Here is a 20,844-nt window from a genome sequence, read left to right as displayed (position 1 = left end):
GAAACACCGGACTCTTCTAGCGAACAGCGGTCAGATTCCCTTGGCGGTAGCCTAGTTACGCTTTGTGTAGCCAGTTTGCGCTCTGTGTCGATGCGATCATTTGTTTTAGTTTTTATGTTTTCAAAATGATTTTGCTTTTAGAGTTGATTAGGAACCGTGTCTAAAAAGACAATACTTGTGAGCGGGCCCTGTTTGAGAGGTGACAAGCGTTCCTCTACTATAAAGACTAAACTTGGGGTCATGTGCTAAGAAAAACATTATAGATAATTATCTCCACAGGAAATGGAATAAACATACTGACCATCTGTGCTAATTCCACAAAACATATATTTATTTGATATGTTCTGTACTTTTATTTCTCATTTGTAAACACCTTTTCAGAGGAGTGAACTGAACCAGGTGTGATCCATTATGTTTGTCTAAGCACTGTGCTCATGAAAAACAAGTAAGCATAGGTCCCAAACAAAATAGCAGCTACTTTAGTAAATCATTGTTGTTGCAGCCAGTCAGTAAAGCAATGTCAGACGATGAGAGTGAGGAGACTGAAAGAAACAGACAGAGCAGCTTTTTTAAACGGATAAGACGTTTGTAAATTTTGTATCTAAACAAATAACTTTGTGTGTTCTTTCTACAGTGCCTTGCGAAAGTATTCGGTCCCCTTGAACTTTGCGACCTTTTGCCACATTTCAGGCTTCAAACATAAAGATATAAAACTGTATTGTTTTGTGAAGAAGCAACAACAAGTGGGACACAATCATGAAGTGGAACGACATTTATTGGATATTTCAAACTTTTTTAACAAATCAAAAACTGAAAAATTGGGCGTGCAAAATTATTCAGCCCCTTTACTTTCAGTGCAGCAAACTCTCTCCAGAAGTTCAGTGAGGATCTCTGAATGATCCAATGTTGACCTAAATGACTAATGATGATAAATACAATCCACCTGTGTGTAATCAAGTCTCCGTATAAATGCACCTGCACTGTGATAGTCTCAGAGGTCCGTCAAAAGCGCAGAGAGCATCATGAAGAACAAGGAACACACCAGGCAGGTCCGAGATACTGTTGTGAAGAAGTTTAAAGCCGGATTTGGATACAAAAAGATTTCCCAAGCTTTAAACATCCCAAGGAGCACTGTGCAAGCGATAATATTGAAATGGAAGGAGTATCAGACCACTGCAAATCTACCAAGACCTGGCCGTCCCTCTAAACTTTCAGCTCATCCAAGGAGAAGACTGATCAGAGATGCAGCCAAGAGGCCAATGATCACTCTGGATGAACTGCAGAGATCTACAGCTGAGGTGGGAGACTCTGTCCATATGACAACAATCAGTCGTATATTGCACAAATCTGGCCTTTATGGAAGAGTGGCAAGAAGAAAGCCATTTCTTAAAGATATCCATAAAAAGTGTCATTTAAAGTTTGCCACAAGCCACCTGGGAGACACACCAAACATGTGGAAGAAGGTGCTCTGGTCAGATGAAACCAAAATTTAACTTTTTTGGCAACAATGCAAGACGTTATGTTTGGCGTAAAAGCAACACAGCTCATCACCCTGAACACACCATCCCCACTGTCAAACATGGTGGTGGCAGCATCATGGTTTGGGCCTGCTTTTCTTCAGCAGGGACAGGGAAGATGGTTACAATTGATGGGAAGATGGATGGAGCCAAATACAGGACCATTCTGGAAGAAAACCTGATGGAGTCTGCAAAAGACCTGAGACTGGGACGGAGATTTGTCTTCCAACAAGACAATGATCCAAAACATAAAGCAAAATCTACAATGGAATGGTTCAAAAATAAACATATCCAGGTGTTAGAATGGCCAAGTCAAAGTCCAGACCTGAATCCAATCGAGAATCTGTGGAAAGAACTGAAAACTGCTGTTCACAAATGCTCTCCATCCAACCTCACTGAGCTCGAGCTGTTTTGCAAGGAGGAATGGGAAAAAATGTCAGTCTCTCGATGTGCAAAACTGATAGAGACATACCCCAAGCGACTTACAGCTGTAATCGCAGCAAAAGGTGGCGCTACAAAGTATTAACTTAAGGGGGCTGAATAATTTTGCACGCCCAATTTTTCAGTTTTTGATTTGTTAAAAAAGTTTGAGAAATCCAATAAATGTCGTTCCACTTCATGATTGTGTCCCACTTGTTGTTGATTCTTCACAAAAAAATACAGTTTTATATCTTTATGTTTGAAGCCTGAAATGTGGCAGAAGGTCGCAAAGTTCAAGGGGGCCGAATACTTTCGCAAGGCACTGTATCTCCATCTTGTTAGTGACGTTTACCATGTGTGTACATGGGATGCTGTCAGGAAAGAAAGTATTCCAACCTTGTATGGACTTGATTTGGTACAATTCTATAATTGCAATCAGACTCACAAACAGCGCGTGCACGAGCGTGGGGGGACCCCATTTCGGCATGTGCTATGCCTGCCAGTTGAATCTCCAATTTGCTGAGCGCGTCTGGTACTCTAAAAAGTTGGACAGGGTTGGCATGTATGTGTTTGTCTCCCAGTCTGATTCCTGACAGAGACCCTGGCCACTGACCTTTTGTTAGTGTTCTCTGCTACAGAGCAGCCAAACACTCTGGACAAAACAAGAACAAAGGAGAGGGCAGCTCTCCTGAAAGCAGCCAGGGAGAAGAGATGCGGAGGAGAGTGGTGTTTGTGTGTGTGTGTGTGCTAGTGCTTGTGTGTGTGTGTTTGCTAGTTTGTCTGTTTGCTTTAGGGAAGTCACACATGCGTACACACTAGCACAGGATGCATGCGCATGTGCGCATGTGCACACACATACATACACACACAGGCACCTGATATAATAATGAACAGATTGCATTTTTCACCCCTGTCTCCACAAGATTCATGTTTTTGGTTTGAGAGTTTTGCTTCACAGCCGCCCCTGTTTTGGTTCAGTGTGGAAAGAAAGCACTAGTTGCACCACTGGTGTATAAAATGAAAAGGCAAAAAGCTGTGATCCCTTATTGATGTCCCCTGTTAAATCCACTTCAATCAGTGTAGATGAAGGGGGAGACAGGTTGAAGATATGATCCCTTATTGATGTCCCCTGTTAAATCCACTTCAATCAGTGTAGATGAAGGGGGAGACAGGTTAAAGATATGATCCCTTATTGATGTCACCTGTTAAATCCACTTCAATCAGTGTAGATGAAGGGGAGGAGACAGGTTAAAGCTATGATCCCTTATTGATGTCCCCTGTTAAATCCACTTCAATCAGTGTAGATGAAGGGGGAGACAAGTTAAAGATATGATCCCTTATTGATGTCCCCTGTTAAATCCACTTCAATCAGTGTAGATGAAGGGGAGGAGACAGGTTAAAGATATGATCCCTTATTGATGTCCCCTGTTAAATCCACTTCAATCAGTGTAGATGAAGGGGGAGACAGGTTGAAGATATGATCCATTATTGATGTCCCCTGTTAAATCCACTTCAATCAGTGTAGATGAAGGGGGAGACAGGTTAAATATATGATCCCTTATTGATGTCACCTGTTAAATCCACTTCAATCAGTGTAGATGAAGGGGAGGAGACAGGTTAAAGCTATGATCCCTTATTGATGTCCCCTGTTAAATCCACTTCAATCAGTGTAGATGAAGGGGGAGACAAGTTAAAGATATGATCCCTTATTGATGTCACCTGTTAAATCCACTTCAATCAGTGTAGATGAAGGGGGAGACAGGTTGAAGATATGATCCCTTATTGATGTCCCTTATTAAATCCACTTCAATCAGTGTAGATGAAGGGGGAGACAGGTTGAAGATATGATTCCTTATTGATGTCCCCTGTTAAATCCACTTCAATCAGTGTAGATGAAGGGGGCGACAGGTTGAAGATATGATCCCTTATTGATGTCCCCTGTTAAATCCACTTCAATCAGTGTAGATGAAGGGGGAGACAAGTTAAAGATATGATCCCTTATTGATGTCACCTGTTAAATCCACTTCAATCAGTGTAGATGAAGGGGGAGACAGGTTGAAGATATGATCCCTTATTGATGTCACCTGTTAAATCCACTTCAATCAGTGTAGATGAAGGGGGAGACAGGTTGAAGATATGATCCCTTATTGATGTCACCTGTTAAATCCACTTCAATCAGTGTAGATGAAGGGGAGGAGACAGGTTGAAGATATGATCCCTTATTGATGTCACCTGTTAAATCCACTTCAATCAGTGTAGATGAAGGGGAGGAGACAGGTTGAAGATATGATCCCTTATTGATGTCCCCTGTTAAATCCACTTCAATCAGTGTAGATGAAGGGGGAGACAGGTTGAAGATATGATCCCTTATTGATGTCCCTTATTAAATCCACTTCAATCAGTGTAGATGAAGGGGGAGACAGGTTGAAGATATGATCCCTTATTGATGTCCCCTGTTAAATCCACTTCAATCAGTGTAGATGAAGGGGGAGACAGGTTGAAGATATGATCCCTTATTGATGTCACCTGTTAAATCCACTTCAATCAGTGTAGATGAAGGGGAGGAGACAGGTTAAAGCTATGATCCCTTATTGATGTCACCTGTTAAATCCACTTCAATCAGTGTAGATGAAGGGGGAGACAGGTTGAAGATATGATCCCTTATTGATGTCACCTGTTAAATCCACTTCAATCAGTGTAGATGAAGGGGGAGACAGGTTAAAGATATGATCCCTTATTGATGTCACCTGTTAAATCCACTTCAATCAGTGTAGATGAAGGGGGAGACAGGTTAAAGATATGATCCCTTATTGATGTCACCTGTTAAATCCACTTCAGTCAGTGTAGATGAAGGGGAGGAGACAGGTTAAAGATATGATCCCTTATTGATGTCACCTGTTAAATCCACTTCAATCAGTGTAGATGAAGGGGAGGAGACAGGTTAAAGATATGATCCCTTATTGATGTCACCTGTTAAATCCACTTCAATCAGTGTAGATGAAGGGGAGGAGACAGGTTGAAGATATGATCCCTTATTGATGTCACCTGTTAAATCCACTTCAATCAGTGTAGATGAAGGGGGAGACAGGTTGAAGATATGATCCCTTATTGATGTCACCTGTTAAATCCACTTCAATCAGTGTAGATGAAGGGGAGGAGACAGGTTGAAGATATTATCCCTTATTGATGTCACCTGTTAAATCCACTTCAATCAGTGTAGATGAAGGGGAGGAGACAGGTTGAAGATATGATCCCTTATTGATGTCCCGTGTTAAATCCACTTCAGTCAGTGTAGATGAAGGGGGAGACAGGTTGAAGATATGATCCCTTATTGATGTCACCTGTTAAATCCACTTCAGTCAGTGTAGATGAAGGGGAGGAGACAGGTTGAAGATATGATCCCTTATTGATGTCACCTGTTAAATCCACTTCAGTCAGTGTAGATGAAGGGGAGGAGACAGGTTGAAGATATGATCCCTTATTGATGTCACCTGTTAAATCCACTTCAGTCAGTGTAGATGAAGGGGAGGAGACAGGTTGAAGATGTGATCCCTTATTGATGTCACCTGTTAAATCCACTTCAGTCAGTGTAGATGAAGGGGAGGAGACAGGTTGAAGATATGATCCCTTATTGATGTCACCTGTTAAATCCACTTCAATCAGTGTAGATGAAGGGGGAGACAGGTTAAAGATATGATCCCTTATTGATGTCACCTGTTAAATCCACTTCAATCAGTGTAGATGAAGGGGGAGACAGGTTGAAGATATGATCCCTTATTGATGTCACCTGTTAAATCCACTTCAATCAGTGTAGATGATGGGGGAGACAGGTTGAAGATATGATCCCTTATTGATGTCACCTGTTAAATCCACTTCAATCAGTGTAGATGAAGGGGAGGAGACAGGTTAAAGATATGATCCCTTATTGATGTCACCTGTTAAATTCACTTCAATCAGTGTAGATGAAGGGGGAGACAGGTTGAAGATATGATCCCTTATTGATGTCCCCTGTTAAATCCACTTCAATCAGTGTAGATGAAGGGGAGGAGACAGGTTGAAGATATGATCCCTTATTGATGTCCCGTGTTAAATCCACTTCAGTCAGTGTAGATGAAGGGGGAGACAGGTTCAAGATATGATCCCTTATTGATGTCACCTGTTAAATCCACTTCAGTCAGTGTAGATGAAGGGGAGGAGACAGGTTGAAGATATGATCCCTTATTGATGTCACCTGTTAAATCCACTTCAGTCAGTGTAGATGAAGGGGAGGAGACAGGTTGAAGATATGATCCCTTATTGATGTCACCTGTTAAATCCACTTCAGTCAGTGTAGATGAAGGGGAGGAGACAGGTTGAAGATGTGATCCCTTATTGATGTCACCTGTTAAATCCACTTCAGTCAGTGTAGATGAAGGGGAGGAGACAGGTTGAAGATATGATCCCTTATTGATGTCACCTGTTAAATCCACTTCAATCAGTGTAGATGAAGGGGGAGACAGGTTGAAGATATGATCCCTTATTGATGTCCCCTGTTAAATCCACTTCAATCAGTGTAGATGAAGGGGGAGACAAGTTAAAGATATGATCCCTTATTGATGTCACCTGTTAAATCCACTTCAATCAGTGTAGATGAAGGGGGAGACAGGTTGAAGATATGATCCCTTATTGATGTCACCTGTTAAATCCACTTCAATCAGTGTAGATGAAGGGGAGGAGACAGGTTGAAGATATGATCCCTTATTGATGTCACCTGTTAAATCCACTTCAATCAGTGTAGATGAAGGGGAGGAGACAGGTTGAAGATATGATCCCTTATTGATGTCCCCTGTTAAATCCTCTTCAATCAGTGTAGATGAAGGGGGAGACAGGTTGAAGATATGATCCCTTATTGATGTCCCTTATTAAATCCACTTCAATCAGTGTAGATGAAGGGGGAGACAGGTTGAAGATATGATCCCTTATTGATGTCCCCTGTTAAATCCACTTCAATCAGTGTAGATGAAGGGGGAGACAGGTTGAAGATATGATCCCTTATTGATGTCACCTGTTAAATCCACTTCAATCAGTGTAGATGAAGGGGAGGAGACAGGTTAAAGCTATGATCCCTTATTGATGTCACCTGTTAAATCCACTTCAATCAGTGTAGATGAAGGGGGAGACAGGTTGAAGATATGATCCCTTATTGATGTCACCTGTTAAATCCACTTCAATCAGTGTAGATGAAGGGGGAGACAGGTTAAAGATATGATCCCTTATTGATGTCACCTGTTAAATCCACTTCAATCAGTGTAGATGAAGGGGGAGACAGGTTAAAGATATGATCCCTTATTGATGTCACCTGTTAAATCCACTTCAGTCAGTGTAGATGAAGGGGAGGAGACAGGTTAAAGATATGATCCCTTATTGATGTCACCTGTTAAATCCACTTCAATCAGTGTAGATGAAGGGGAGGAGACAGGTTAAAGATATGATCCCTTATTGATGTCACCTGTTAAATCCACTTCAATCAGTGTAGATGAAGGGGAGGAGACAGGTTGAAGATATGATCCCTTATTGATGTCACCTGTTAAATCCACTTCAATCAGTGTAGATGAAGGGGGAGACAGGTTGAAGATATGATCCCTTATTGATGTCACCTGTTAAATCCACTTCAATCAGTGTAGATGAAGGGGAGGAGACAGGTTGAAGATATGATCCCTTATTGATGTCACCTGTTAAATCCACTTCAATCAGTGTAGATGAAGGGGAGGAGACAGGTTGAAGATATGATCCCTTATTGATGTCACCTGTTAAATCCACTTCAATCAGTGTAGATGAAGGGGAGGAGACAGGTTGAAGATATGATCCCTTATTGATGTCCCCTGTTAAATCCACTTCAGTCAGTGTAGATGAAGGGGAGTAGACAGGTTGAAGATATGATCCCTTATTGATGTCACCTGTTAAATCCACTTCAATCAGTGTAGATGAAGGGGAGGAGACAGGTTGAAGATATGATCCCTTATTGATGTCACCTGTTAAATCCACTTCAATCAGTGTATATGAAGGGGAGGAGACAGGTTAAAGATATGATCCCTTATTGATGTCACCTGTTAAATCCACTTCAGTCAGTGTAGATGAAGGGGGAGACAGGTTGAAGATATGATCCCTTATTGATGTCACCTGTTAAATCCACTTCAATCAGTGTAGATGAAGGGGAGGAGAAAGGTTAAAGCTATGATCCCTTATTGATGTCACCTGTTAAATCCACTTCAATCAGTGTAGATGAAGGGGAGGAGACAGGTTAAAGATATGATCCCTTATTGATGTCACCTGTTAAATCCACTTCAATCAGTGTAGATGAAGGGGGAGACAGGTTGAAGATATGATCCCTTATTGATGTCCCCTGTTAAATCCACTTCAATCAGTGTAGATGAAGGGGAGGAGACAGGTTGAAGATATGATCCCTTATTGATGTCCCGTGTTAAATCCACTTCAGTCAGTGTAGATGAAGGGGGAGACAGGTTGAAGATATGATCCCTTATTGATGTCACCTGTTAAATCCACTTCAGTCAGTGTAGATGAAGGGGAGGAGACAGGTTGAAGATATGATCCCTTATTGATGTCACCTGTTAAATCCACTTCAGTCAGTGTAGATGAAGGGGAGGAGACAGGTTGAAGATATGATCCCTTATTGATGTCACCTGTTAAATCCACTTCAGTCAGTGTAGATGAAGGGGAGGAGACAGGTTGAAGATGTGATCCCTTATTGATGTCACCTGTTAAATCCACTTCAGTCAGTGTAGATGAAGGGGAGGAGACAGGTTGAAGATATGATCCCTTATTGATGTCACCTGTTAAATCCACTTCAATCAGTGTAGATGAAGGGGAGGAGACAGGTTAAAGATATGATCCCTTATTGATGTCACCTGTTAAATCCACTTCAGTCAGTGTAGATGAAGGGGGAGACAGGTTGAAGATATGATCCCTTATTGATGTCACCTGTTAAATCCACTTCAATCAGTGTAGATGAAGGGGAGGAGACAGGTTAAAGCTATGATCCCTTATTGATGTCACCTGTTAAATCCACTTCAATCAGTGTAGATGAAGGGGAGGAGACAGGTTAAAGATATGATCCCTTATTGATGTCACCTGTTAAATCCACTTCAATCAGTGTAGATGAAGGGGGAGACAGGTTGAAGATATGATCCCTTATTGATGTCCCCTGTTAAATCCACTTCAATCAGTGTAGATGAAGAGGAGGAGACAGGTTGAAGATATGATCCCTTATTGATGTCCCGTGTTAAATCCACTTCAGTCAGTGTAGATGAAGGGGGAGACAGGTTGAAGATATGATCCCTTATTGATGTCACCTGTTAAATCCACTTCAGTCAGTGTAGATGAAGGGGAGGAGACAGGTTGAAGATATGATCCCTTATTGATGTCACCTGTTAAATCCACTTCAGTCAGTGTAGATGAAGGGGAGGAGACAGGTTGAAGATATGATCCCTTATTGATGTCACCTGTTAAATCCACTTCAGTCAGTGTAGATGAAGGGGAGGAGACAGGTTGAAGATGTGATCCCTTATTGATGTCACCTGTTAAATCCACTTCAGTCAGTGTAGATGAAGGGGAGGAGACAGGTTGAAGATATGATCCCTTATTGATGTCACCTGTTAAATCCACTTCAATCAGTGTAGATGAAGGGGGAGACAGGTTAAAGATATGATCCCTTATTGATGTCACCTGTTAAATCCACTTCAATCAGTGTAGATGAAGGGGGAGACAGGTTGAAGATATGATCCCTTATTGATGTCACCTGTTAAATCCACTTCAATCAGTGTAGATGAAGGGGGAGACAGGTTAAAGATATGATCCCTTATTGATGTCACCTGTTAAATCCACTTCAGTCAGTGTAGATGAAGGGGAGGAGACAGGTTAAAGATATGATCCCTTATTGATGTCACCTGTTAAATCCACTTCAATCAGTGTAGATGAAGGGGAGGAGACAGGTTAAAGATATGATCCCTTATTGATGTCACCTGTTAAATCCACTTCAATCAGTGTAGATGAAGGGGAGGAGACAGGTTGAAGATATGATCCCTTATTGATGTCACCTGTTAAATCCACTTCAATCAGTGTAGATGAAGGGGGAGACAGGTTGAAGATATGATCCCTTATTGATGTCACCTGTTAAATCCACTTCAATCAGTGTAGATGAAGGGGAGGAGACAGGTTGAAGATATGATCCCTTATTGATGTCACCTGTTAAATCCACTTCAATCAGTGTAGATGAAGGGGAGGAGACAGGTTGAAGATATGATCCCTTATTGATGTCACCTGTTAAATCCACTTCAATCAGTGTAGATGAAGGGGAGGAGACAGGTTGAAGATATGATCCCTTATTGATGTCCCCTGTTAAATCCACTTCAGTCAGTGTAGATGAAGGGGAGTAGACAGGTTGAAGATATGATCCCTTATTGATGTCACCTGTTAAATCCACTTCAATCAGTGTAGATGAAGGGGAGGAGACAGGTTGAAGATATGATCCCTTATTGATGTCACCTGTTAAATCCACTTCAATCAGTGTATATGAAGGGGAGGAGACAGGTTAAAGATATGATCCCTTATTGATGTCACCTGTTAAATCCACTTCAGTCAGTGTAGATGAAGGGGGAGACAGGTTGAAGATATGATCCCTTATTGATGTCACCTGTTAAATCCACTTCAATCAGTGTAGATGAAGGGGAGGAGACAGGTTAAAGCTATGATCCCTTATTGATGTCACCTGTTAAATCCACTTCAATCAGTGTAGATGAAGGGGAGGAGACAGGTTAAAGATATGATCCCTTATTGATGTCACCTGTTAAATCCACTTCAATCAGTGTAGATGAAGGGGGAGACAGGTTGAAGATATGATCCCTTATTGATGTCCCCTGTTAAATCCACTTCAATCAGTGTAGATGAAGGGGAGGAGACAGGTTGAAGATATGATCCCTTATTGATGTCCCGTGTTAAATCCACTTCAGTCAGTGTAGATGAAGGGGGAGACAGGTTGAAGATATGATCCCTTATTGATGTCACCTGTTAAATCCACTTCAGTCAGTGTAGATGAAGGGGAGGAGACAGGTTGAAGATATGATCCCTTATTGATGTCACCTGTTAAATCCACTTCAGTCAGTGTAGATGAAGGGGAGGAGACAGGTTGAAGATATGATCCCTTATTGATGTCACCTGTTAAATCCACTTCAGTCAGTGTAGATGAAGGGGAGGAGACAGGTTGAAGATGTGATCCCTTATTGATGTCACCTGTTAAATCCACTTCAGTCAGTGTAGATGAAGGGGAGGAGACAGGTTGAAGATATGATCCCTTATTGATGTCACCTGTTAAATCCACTTCAATCAGTGTAGATGAAGGGGAGGAGACAGGTTAAAGATATGATCCCTTATTGATGTCACCTGTTAAATCCACTTCAGTCAGTGTAGATGAAGGGGGAGACAGGTTGAAGATATGATCCCTTATTGATGTCACCTGTTAAATCCACTTCAATCAGTGTAGATGAAGGGGAGGAGACAGGTTAAAGCTATGATCCCTTATTGATGTCACCTGTTAAATCCACTTCAATCAGTGTAGATGAAGGGGAGGAGACAGGTTAAAGATATGATCCCTTATTGATGTCACCTGTTAAATCCACTTCAATCAGTGTAGATGAAGGGGGAGACAGGTTGAAGATATGATCCCTTATTGATGTCCCCTGTTAAATCCACTTCAATCAGTGTAGATGAAGAGGAGGAGACAGGTTGAAGATATGATCCCTTATTGATGTCCCGTGTTAAATCCACTTCAGTCAGTGTAGATGAAGGGGGAGACAGGTTGAAGATATGATCCCTTATTGATGTCACCTGTTAAATCCACTTCAGTCAGTGTAGATGAAGGGGAGGAGACAGGTTGAAGATATGATCCCTTATTGATGTCACCTGTTAAATCCACTTCAGTCAGTGTAGATGAAGGGGAGGAGACAGGTTGAAGATATGATCCCTTATTGATGTCACCTGTTAAATCCACTTCAGTCAGTGTAGATGAAGGGGGAGACAGGTTAAAGATATGATCCCTTATTGATGTCACCTGTTAAATCCACTTCAATCAGTGTAGATGAAGGGGGAGACAGGTTGAAGATATGATCCCTTATTGATGTCACCTGTTAAATCCACTTCAATCAGTGTAGATGATGGGGGAGACAGGTTGAAGATATGATCCCTTATTGATGTCACCTGTTAAATCCACTTCAATCAGTGTAGATGAAGGGGAGGAGACAGGTTAAAGATATGATCCCTTATTGATGTCACCTGTTAAATCCACTTCAATCAGTGTAGATGAAGGGGGAGACAGGTTGAAGATATGATCCCTTATTGATGTCCCCTGTTAAATCCACTTCAATCAGTGTAGATGAAGGGGAGGAGACAGGTTGAAGATATGATCCCTTATTGATGTCCCGTGTTAAATCCACTTCAGTCAGTGTAGATGAAGGGGGAGACAGGTTGAAGATATGATCCCTTATTGATGTCACCTGTTAAATCCACTTCAGTCAGTGTAGATGAAGGGGAGGAGACAGGTTGAAGATATGATCCCTTATTGATGTCACCTGTTAAATCCACTTCAGTCAGTGTAGATGAAGGGGAGGAGACAGGTTGAAGATATGATCCCTTATTGATGTCACCTGTTAAATCCACTTCAGTCAGTGTAGATGAAGGGGAGGAGACAGGTTGAAGATATGATCCCTTATTGATGTCACCTGTTAAATCCACTTCAATCAGTGTAGATGAAGGGGGAGACAGGTTAAAGATATGATCCCTTATTGATGTCACCTGTTAAATCCACTTCAATCAGTGTAGATGAAGGGGGAGACAGGTTGAAGATATGATCCCTTATTGATGTCACCTGTTAAATCCACTTCAATCAGTGTAGATGATGGGGGAGACAGGTTGAAGATATGATCCCTTATTGATGTCACCTGTTAAATCCACTTCAATCAGTGTAGATGAAGGGGGAGACAGGTTAAAGATATGATCCCTTATTGATGTCACCTGTTAAATCCACTTCAATCAGTGTAGATGAAGGGGGAGACAGGTTGAAGATATGATCCCTTATTGATGTCACCTGTTAAATCCACTTCAATCAGTGTAGATGAAGGGGGAGACACGTTGAAGATATGATCCCTTATTGATGTCACCTGTTAAATCCACTTCAATCAGTGTAGATGAAGGGGGAGACAGGTTAAAGATATGATCCCTTATTGATGTCACCTGTTAAATCCACTTCAATCAGTGTAGATGAAGGGGGAGACAGGTTGAAGATATGATCCCTTATTGATGTCACCTGTTAAATCCACTTCAATCAGTGTAGAGAAAGGGGAGGAGACAGGTTGAAGATATGATCCCTTATTGATGTCACCTGTTAAATCCACTTCAATCAGTGTAGATGAAGGGGAGGAGACAGGTTGAAGATATGATCCCTTATTGATGTCACCTGTTAAATCCACTTCAATCAGTGTAGATGAAGGGGGAGACAGGTTAAAGCTATGATCCCTTATTGATGTCACCTGTTAAATCCACTTCAATCAGTGTAGATGAAGGGGAGGAGACAGGTTGAAGATATGATCCCTTATTGATGTCACCTGTTAAATCCACTTCAATCAGTGTAGATGAAGGGGGAGACAGGTTGAAGATATGATCCCTTATTGATGTCACCTGTTAAATCCACTTCAATCAGTGTAGATGAAGGGGGAGACAGGTTGAAGATATGATCCCTTATTGATGTCACCTGTTAAATCCACTTCAATCAGTGTAGATAAAGGGGAGGAGACAGGTTGAAGATATGATCCCTTATTGATGTCACCTGTTAAATCCACTTCAATCAGTGTAGATTAAGGGGGAGACAGGTTAAAGATATGATCCCTTATTGATGTCCCCTGTTAAATCCACTTCAATCAGTGTAGATGAAGGGGGAGACAGGTTGAAGATATGATCCCTTATTGATGTCACCTGTTAAATCCACTTCAATCAGTGTAGATGAAGGGGGAGACAGGTTGAAGATATGATCCCTTATTGATGTCACCTGTTAAATCCACTTCAATCAGTGTAGATGAAGGGGGAGACAGGTTAAAGATATGATCCCTTATTGATGTCACCTGTTAAATCCACTTCAATCAGTGTAGATGAAGGGGGAGACAGGTTGAAGATATGATCCCTTATTGATGTCACCTGTTAAATCCACTTCAATCAGTGTAGATGAAGGGGGAGACAGGTTGAAGATATGATCCCTTATTGATGTCACCTGTTAAATCCACTTCAATCAGTGTAGATGAAGGGGGAGACAGGTTGAAGATATGATCCCTTATTGATGTCACCTGTTAAATCCACTTCAATCAGTGTAGATGAAGGGGGAGACAGGTTGAAGATATGATCCCTTATTGATGTCACCTGTTAAATCCACTTCAATCAGTGTAGATGAAGGGGAGGAGACAGGTTGAAGATATGATCCCTTATTGATGTCCCTTGTTAAATCCACTTCAATCAGTGTAGATGAAGGGGAGGAGATAGGTTGAAGATATGATCCCTTATTGATGTCACCTGTTAAATCCACTTCAATCAGTGTAGATGAAGGGGAGGAGATAGGTTGAAGATATGATCCCTTATTGATGTCACCTGTTAAATCCACTTCAATCAGTGTAGATGAAGGGGAGGAGACAGGTTGAAGATATGATCCCTTATTGATGTCACCTGTTAAATCCACTTCAATCAGTGTAGATGAAGGGGGAGACAGGTTGAAGATATGATCCCTTATTGATGTCACCTGTTAAATCCACTTCAATCAGTGTAGATGAAGGGGGAGACAGGTTGAAGATATGATCCCTTATTGATGTCACCTGTTAAATCCACTTCAATCAGTGTAGATGAAGGGGGAGACAGGTTAAAGATATGATCCCTTATTGATGTCACCTGTTAAATCCACTTCAATCAGTGTAGATGAAGGGGGAGACAGGTTGAAGATATGATCCCTTATTGATGTCACCTGTTAAATCCACTTCAATCAGTGTAGATGAAGGGGGAGACAGGTTGAAGATATGATCCCTTATTGATGTCACCTGTTAAATCCACTTCAATCAGTGTAGATGAAGGGGGAGACAGGTTGAAGATATGATCCCTTATTGATGTCACCTGTTAAATCCACTTCAATCAGTGTAGAGAAAGGGGAGGAGACAGGTTGAAGATATGATCCCTTATTGATGTCACCTGTTAAATCCACTTCAATCAGTGTAGATGAAGGGGAGGAGACAGGTTGAAGATATGATCCCTTATTGATGTCACCTGTTAAATCCACTTCAATCAGTGTAGATGAAGGGGGAGACAGGTTAAAGCTATGATCCCTTATTGATGTCACCTGTTAAATCCACTTCAATCAGTGTAGATGAAGGGGAGGAGACAGGTTGAAGATATGATCCCTTATTGATGTCACCTGTTAAATCCACTTCAATCAGTGTAGATGAAGGGGGAGACAGGTTGAAGATATGATCCCTTATTGATGTCACCTGTTAAATCCACTTCAATCAGTGTAGATGAAGGGGGAGACAGGTTGAAGATATGATCCCTTATTGATGTCACCTGTTAAATCCACTTCAATCAGTGTAGATAAAGGGGAGGAGACAGGTTGAAGATATGATCCCTTATTGATGTCACCTGTTAAATCCACTTCAATCAGTGTAGATTAAGGGGGAGACAGGTTAAAGATATGATCCCTTATTGATGTCCCCTGTTAAATCCACTTCAATCAGTGTAGATGAAGGGGGAGACAGGTTGAAGATATGATCCCTTATTGATGTCACCTGTTAAATCCACTTCAATCAGTGTAGATGAAGGGGGAGACAGGTTGAAGATATGATCCCTTATTGATGTCACCTGTTAAATCCACTTCAATCAGTGTAGATGAAGGGGGAGACAGGTTAAAGATATGATCCCTTATTGATGTCACCTGTTAAATCCACTTCAATCAGTGTAGATGAAGGGGGAGACAGGTTGAAGATATGATCCCTTATTGATGTCACCTGTTAAATCCACTTCAATCAGTGTAGATGAAGGGGGAGACAGGTTGAAGATATGATCCCTTATTGATGTCACCTGTTAAATCCACTTCAATCAGTGTAGATGAAGGGGGAGACAGGTTGAAGATATGATCCCTTATTGATGTCACCTGTTAAATCCACTTCAATCAGTGTAGATGAAGGGGGAGACAGGTTGAAGATATGATCCCTTATTGATGTCACCTGTTAAATCCACTTCAATCAGTGTAGATGAAGGGGAGGAGACAGGTTGAAGATATGATCCCTTATTGATGTCCCTTGTTAAATCCACTTCAATCAGTGTAGATGAAGGGGAGGAGATAGGTTGAAGATATGATCCCTTATTGATGTCACCTGTTAAATCCACTTCAATCAGTGTAGATGAAGGGGAGGAGATAGGTTGAAGATATGATCCCTTATTGATGTCACCTGTTAAATCCACTTCAATCAGTGTAGATGAAGGGGAGGAGACAGGTTGAAGATATGATCCCTTATTGATGTCACCTGTTAAATCCACTTCAATCAGTGTAGATGAAGGGGGAGACAGGTTGAAGATATGATCCCTTATTGATGTCACCTGTTAAATCCACTTCAATCAGTGTAGATGAAGAGGGAGACAGGTTGAAGATATGATCCCTTATTGATGTCACCTGTTAAATCCACTTCAATCAGTGTAGATGAAGGGGGAGACAGGTTAAAGATATGATCCCTTATTGATGTCACCTGTTAAATCCACTTCAATCAGTGTAGATGAAGGGGGAGACAGGTTGAAGATATGATCCCTTATTGATGTCACCTGTTAAATCCACTTCAATCAGTGTAGATGAAGGGGGAGACAGGTTGAAGATATGATCCCTTATTGATGTCACCTGTTAAATCCACTTCAATCAGTGTAGATGAAGGGGGAGACAGGTTGAAGATATGATCCCTTATTGATGTCACCTGTTAAATCCACTTCAATCAGTGTAGATGAAGGGGAGGAGACAGGTTGAAGATATGATCCCTTATTGATGTCCCTTGTTAAATCCACTTCAATCAGTGTAGATGAAGGGGAGGAGATAGGTTGAAGATATGATCCCTTATTGATGTCACCTGTTAAATCCACTTCAATCAGTGTAGATGAAGGGGAGGAGATAGGTTGAAGATATGATCCCTTATTGATGTCACCTGTTAAATCCACTTCAATCAGTGTAGATGAAGGGGAGGAGACAGGTTGAAGATATGATCCCTTATTGATGTCACCTGTTAAATCCACTTCAATCAGTGTAGATGAATGGGGAGACAGGTTGAAGATATGATCCCTTATTGATGTCACCTGTTAAATCCACTTCAATCAGTGTAGATGAAGGGGGAGACAGGTTAAAGATATGATCCCTTATTGATGTCACCTGTTAAATCCACTTCAATCAGTGTAGATGAAGGGGGAGACAGGTTAAAGATATGATCCCTTATTGATGTCACCTGTTAAATCCACTTCAATCAGTGTAGATGAAGGGGGAGACAGGTTAAAGATATGATCCCTTATTGATGTCACCTGTTAAATCCACTTCAATCAGTGTAGATGAAGGGGGAGACAGGTTGAAAATATTATCCCTTATTGATGTCACCTGTTAAATCCACTTCAATCAGTGTAGATGAAGGGGGAGACAGGTTGAAGATATGATCCCTTATTGATGTCACCTGTTAAATCCACTTCAATCAGTGTAGATGAAGGGGGAGACAGGTTGAAGATATGATCCCTTATTGATGTCACCTGTTAAATCCACTTCAATCAGTGTAGATGAAGGCGGAGACAGGTTAAAGCTATGATCCCTTATTGATGTCACCTGTTAAATCCACTTCAATCAGTGTAGATGAAGGGGAGGAGACAGGTTAAAGCTATGATCCCTTATTGATGTCACCTGTTAAATCCACTTCAATCAGTGTAGATGAAGGGGGAGACAGGTTGAAGATATGATCCCTTATTGATGTCACCTGTTAAATCCACTTCAATCAGTGTAGATGAAGGGGAGGAGACAGGTTGAAGATATGATCCCTTATTGATGTCACCTGTTAAATCCACTTCAATCAGTGTAGATGAAGGGGAGGAGACAGGTTGAAGATATGATCCCTTATTGATGTCACCTGTTAAATCCACTTCAATCAGTGTAGATGAAGGGGGAGACAAGTTAAAGGAGGATTTTTAAGCTTTGAGGCAACTGAGACATGAATTGTGTATTTGTGCCCTTGAACGGGGTATGGTAGTAGGTACCAGGAACACCGGTGTGTGTCATGAACTGCAACCACAGGAGGTTGGTGGCACCTTAATATGGGAGAGCAGGCTCATGGTAATGACTGGAGTGGAATGATATCAAATACATCAAACACATGGTTTCCATGGTTCCCAGGTGTTTGATGCCATTCCATTCGCGCCGTTACAGTCTCTGTTATGAGCCGTCCTCTCCTCAGCAGCCTTCACTGTCTGCAACGCTGCTGGGTTTTTCACGCTCAACAGTTTCCCGTGTGTATCAAGGACGATCCAGCACCCAAAGGACATCCAGCCAACTTGACACAACTGTGGGAAGCATTGGAGTCAACATGGGCCAGCATCCCTGTGGAATGCTTTCCACACCTTGTAGAGTCCATGCCCTGATGAATTGAGGCTGTTCTGAGGGCAAAATGTTTGGTACACTCAGTGTATGTAGCCTACTCACTATGGTTGTTGTACACAAGTTTAATGATAATAATGATAAGTTAATAATATGTTTGTAATATTATTATTATGGGAACATGATCAATGACAAAATTTAAATGCAAAACTCCAGTTTCAGACTTTCAATTAATTATTTGAGGTGGGATTTTCAGGGGGGGAGATTAGTAATCTAGTTATTAAAACACCTTTTCAATACCAGTTATTGTGGCAAAACCTAAGAAAAATTGTTGTGTTCTGTTCATAAAAATGGGTTCCTCGTGTTAAGAAACAGTTTTAAAAGCTTTTGCACCCCCATTTTCAGACAAAGTCAAGTGCCAATGCATGAACACATACACACACACACACGGTGGACATCTTCCCCTCCTCTACGAAGGCGCCCGTTGTTAGCACTCATGTAAATAAGCCTGCGGTGGCCTATTCCATTTGTTATTGTTTATTTCTCCTCTTTGAGAAACGAAAGGGAATTCCTGTGTGGATGGAGGGATGGATGATTCATACATTATTTTGGATGAGCTATTTCTTTTTTTTCATCCCTTTTTTTTCCTCCGTTGGACTGGAGATACGCTGGGGGATGTTGCTGTGACACAAAAGGTCACCTGAGTTTGGAGCAAGGAAGCACACACATTCACAGACACCCACACATGTACACACACACTCACAAACACACATGAAAAAACAGACACACACATTCACAGACACACACACATGCACACACTCACTCACAAACACACATGAAAAAACAGACACACACACAACACTCCCGACTATTTCCCATGAGGAAAGAGACTTGAAAAAGGACTCAACTATTCTGCACAGTCATCCTACTGGAGTACAGCTGCAGCAGAATTACAGAACCAAGCAGTCAGTGGGGACACAGCAACATTTAGCCGTCGCCAATGGAAATGACAGGCAATCATCATCAACCGCACAGCGGTGCCCCAAATGGCAGCCTATTCCCTATGCAGTGCACTACTTTAGACAAGGCCCCATAGGGAATAAGGTGCCATTTGGGACACCGTGTAGAGTTGAGTGACTCTAGGGAGGAGGCAGAGGACTCGCCCCCACTTGTTTTTCTGTTTTGTCTGTCACTGTCTCCGTCTCTACTGCTACTGCTGACTCTCTTTATGTCTGTCTGTCTGTCTGTCTGTCTGTCTGTCTGTCTGTCTGTCTGTCTGTTACTCTCTGTCTCTGCTGCTGTCACTCTCTGTCTCTCTTCATGTCTGTCTGTCTGTCCCTCTGTCTGTCTGTCTGTCTGTCTGTCTGTCTGTCTGTCTGTCTGTCTGTCTGTCTGTCTGTCTGTCTGTCTGTTACTCTCTGTCTCTGCTGCTGTTACTCTCTGTCTCTCTTTATGTCTGTCTGTCTGTCACTGTCTCCATCTCTGCTGCTGTCACTCTGTCTGGCTCCCTCTATGTCTGTCTGTCTCCCTTGCACATGCTGTTCCCTCTGTCTGTGCCCCTGTCACTCATTCTGTCTCTCTCTTTATCTTCCTCTCACTCTCTATCTCTTCTGCAGTTGTTGTCTATATTCCTCTCTCACTGTCTGTCACTGTTGGTGCTTCTGTCTCTGTACGTCTCATCCTCTTTCGTCCCCCTCCCTCCCTCGCTCTCTCCCTCTCTCTCCCTATCACCACTCTTTCTCTCAGCCTCACCCCATTTCTCCCTCCCTCTTACTCTCTCTTCCTTTCCTTCCAACCCATCCCTCCCCTACACACTCTGTTCGTTACACTCTCTGTCCGTCTCTCTCTCTTTCCGTCTCAAAATCAAATCAAATCAAATCAAATTTTATTTGTCACATACACATGGTTAGCAGATGTTAATGCGAGTGTAGCGAAATGCTTGTGCTTCTAGTTCCGACAATGCAGTAATAACAAGTAATCTAACTAACAATTCCAAAACTACTGTCTTGTACACAGTGTGAGGGGATAAAGAATATGTACATAAGGATATATGAATGAGTGATGGTACAGAGCAGCATAGGCAAGATACAGTAGATGGTATCGAGTACAGTATATACATATTAGATGAGTATGTAAACAAAGTGGCATAGTTAAAGTGGCTAGTGATACATGTATTACATAAGAATACAGTCGATGATATAGAGTACAGTATATACGTATGCATAT

The 20,844-nt window shown here is 41.7% G+C and overlaps 1 protein-coding gene across 1 annotated transcript in view; it reads left to right on the top strand.

Moving 5' to 3' along the window:
- The window catches only part of LOC110501001 (IQ motif and SEC7 domain-containing protein 3), a 195,664-nt gene that overhangs the window by 163,619 nt on the left and 11,201 nt on the right, over window positions 1–20,844 (top strand). The window lies entirely within an intron of this gene.

This window comes from Oncorhynchus mykiss, chromosome 15 (assembly GCF_057628025.1).
Source record: "Oncorhynchus mykiss isolate SJ-2025 chromosome 15, ASM5762802v1, whole genome shotgun sequence".
Classification (NCBI taxonomy): domain Eukaryota; kingdom Metazoa; phylum Chordata; class Actinopteri; order Salmoniformes; family Salmonidae; genus Oncorhynchus; species Oncorhynchus mykiss.
Note: the sequence above shows the minus strand (reverse complement) of the source record. Positions and strands in the feature narration are given on the sequence as shown.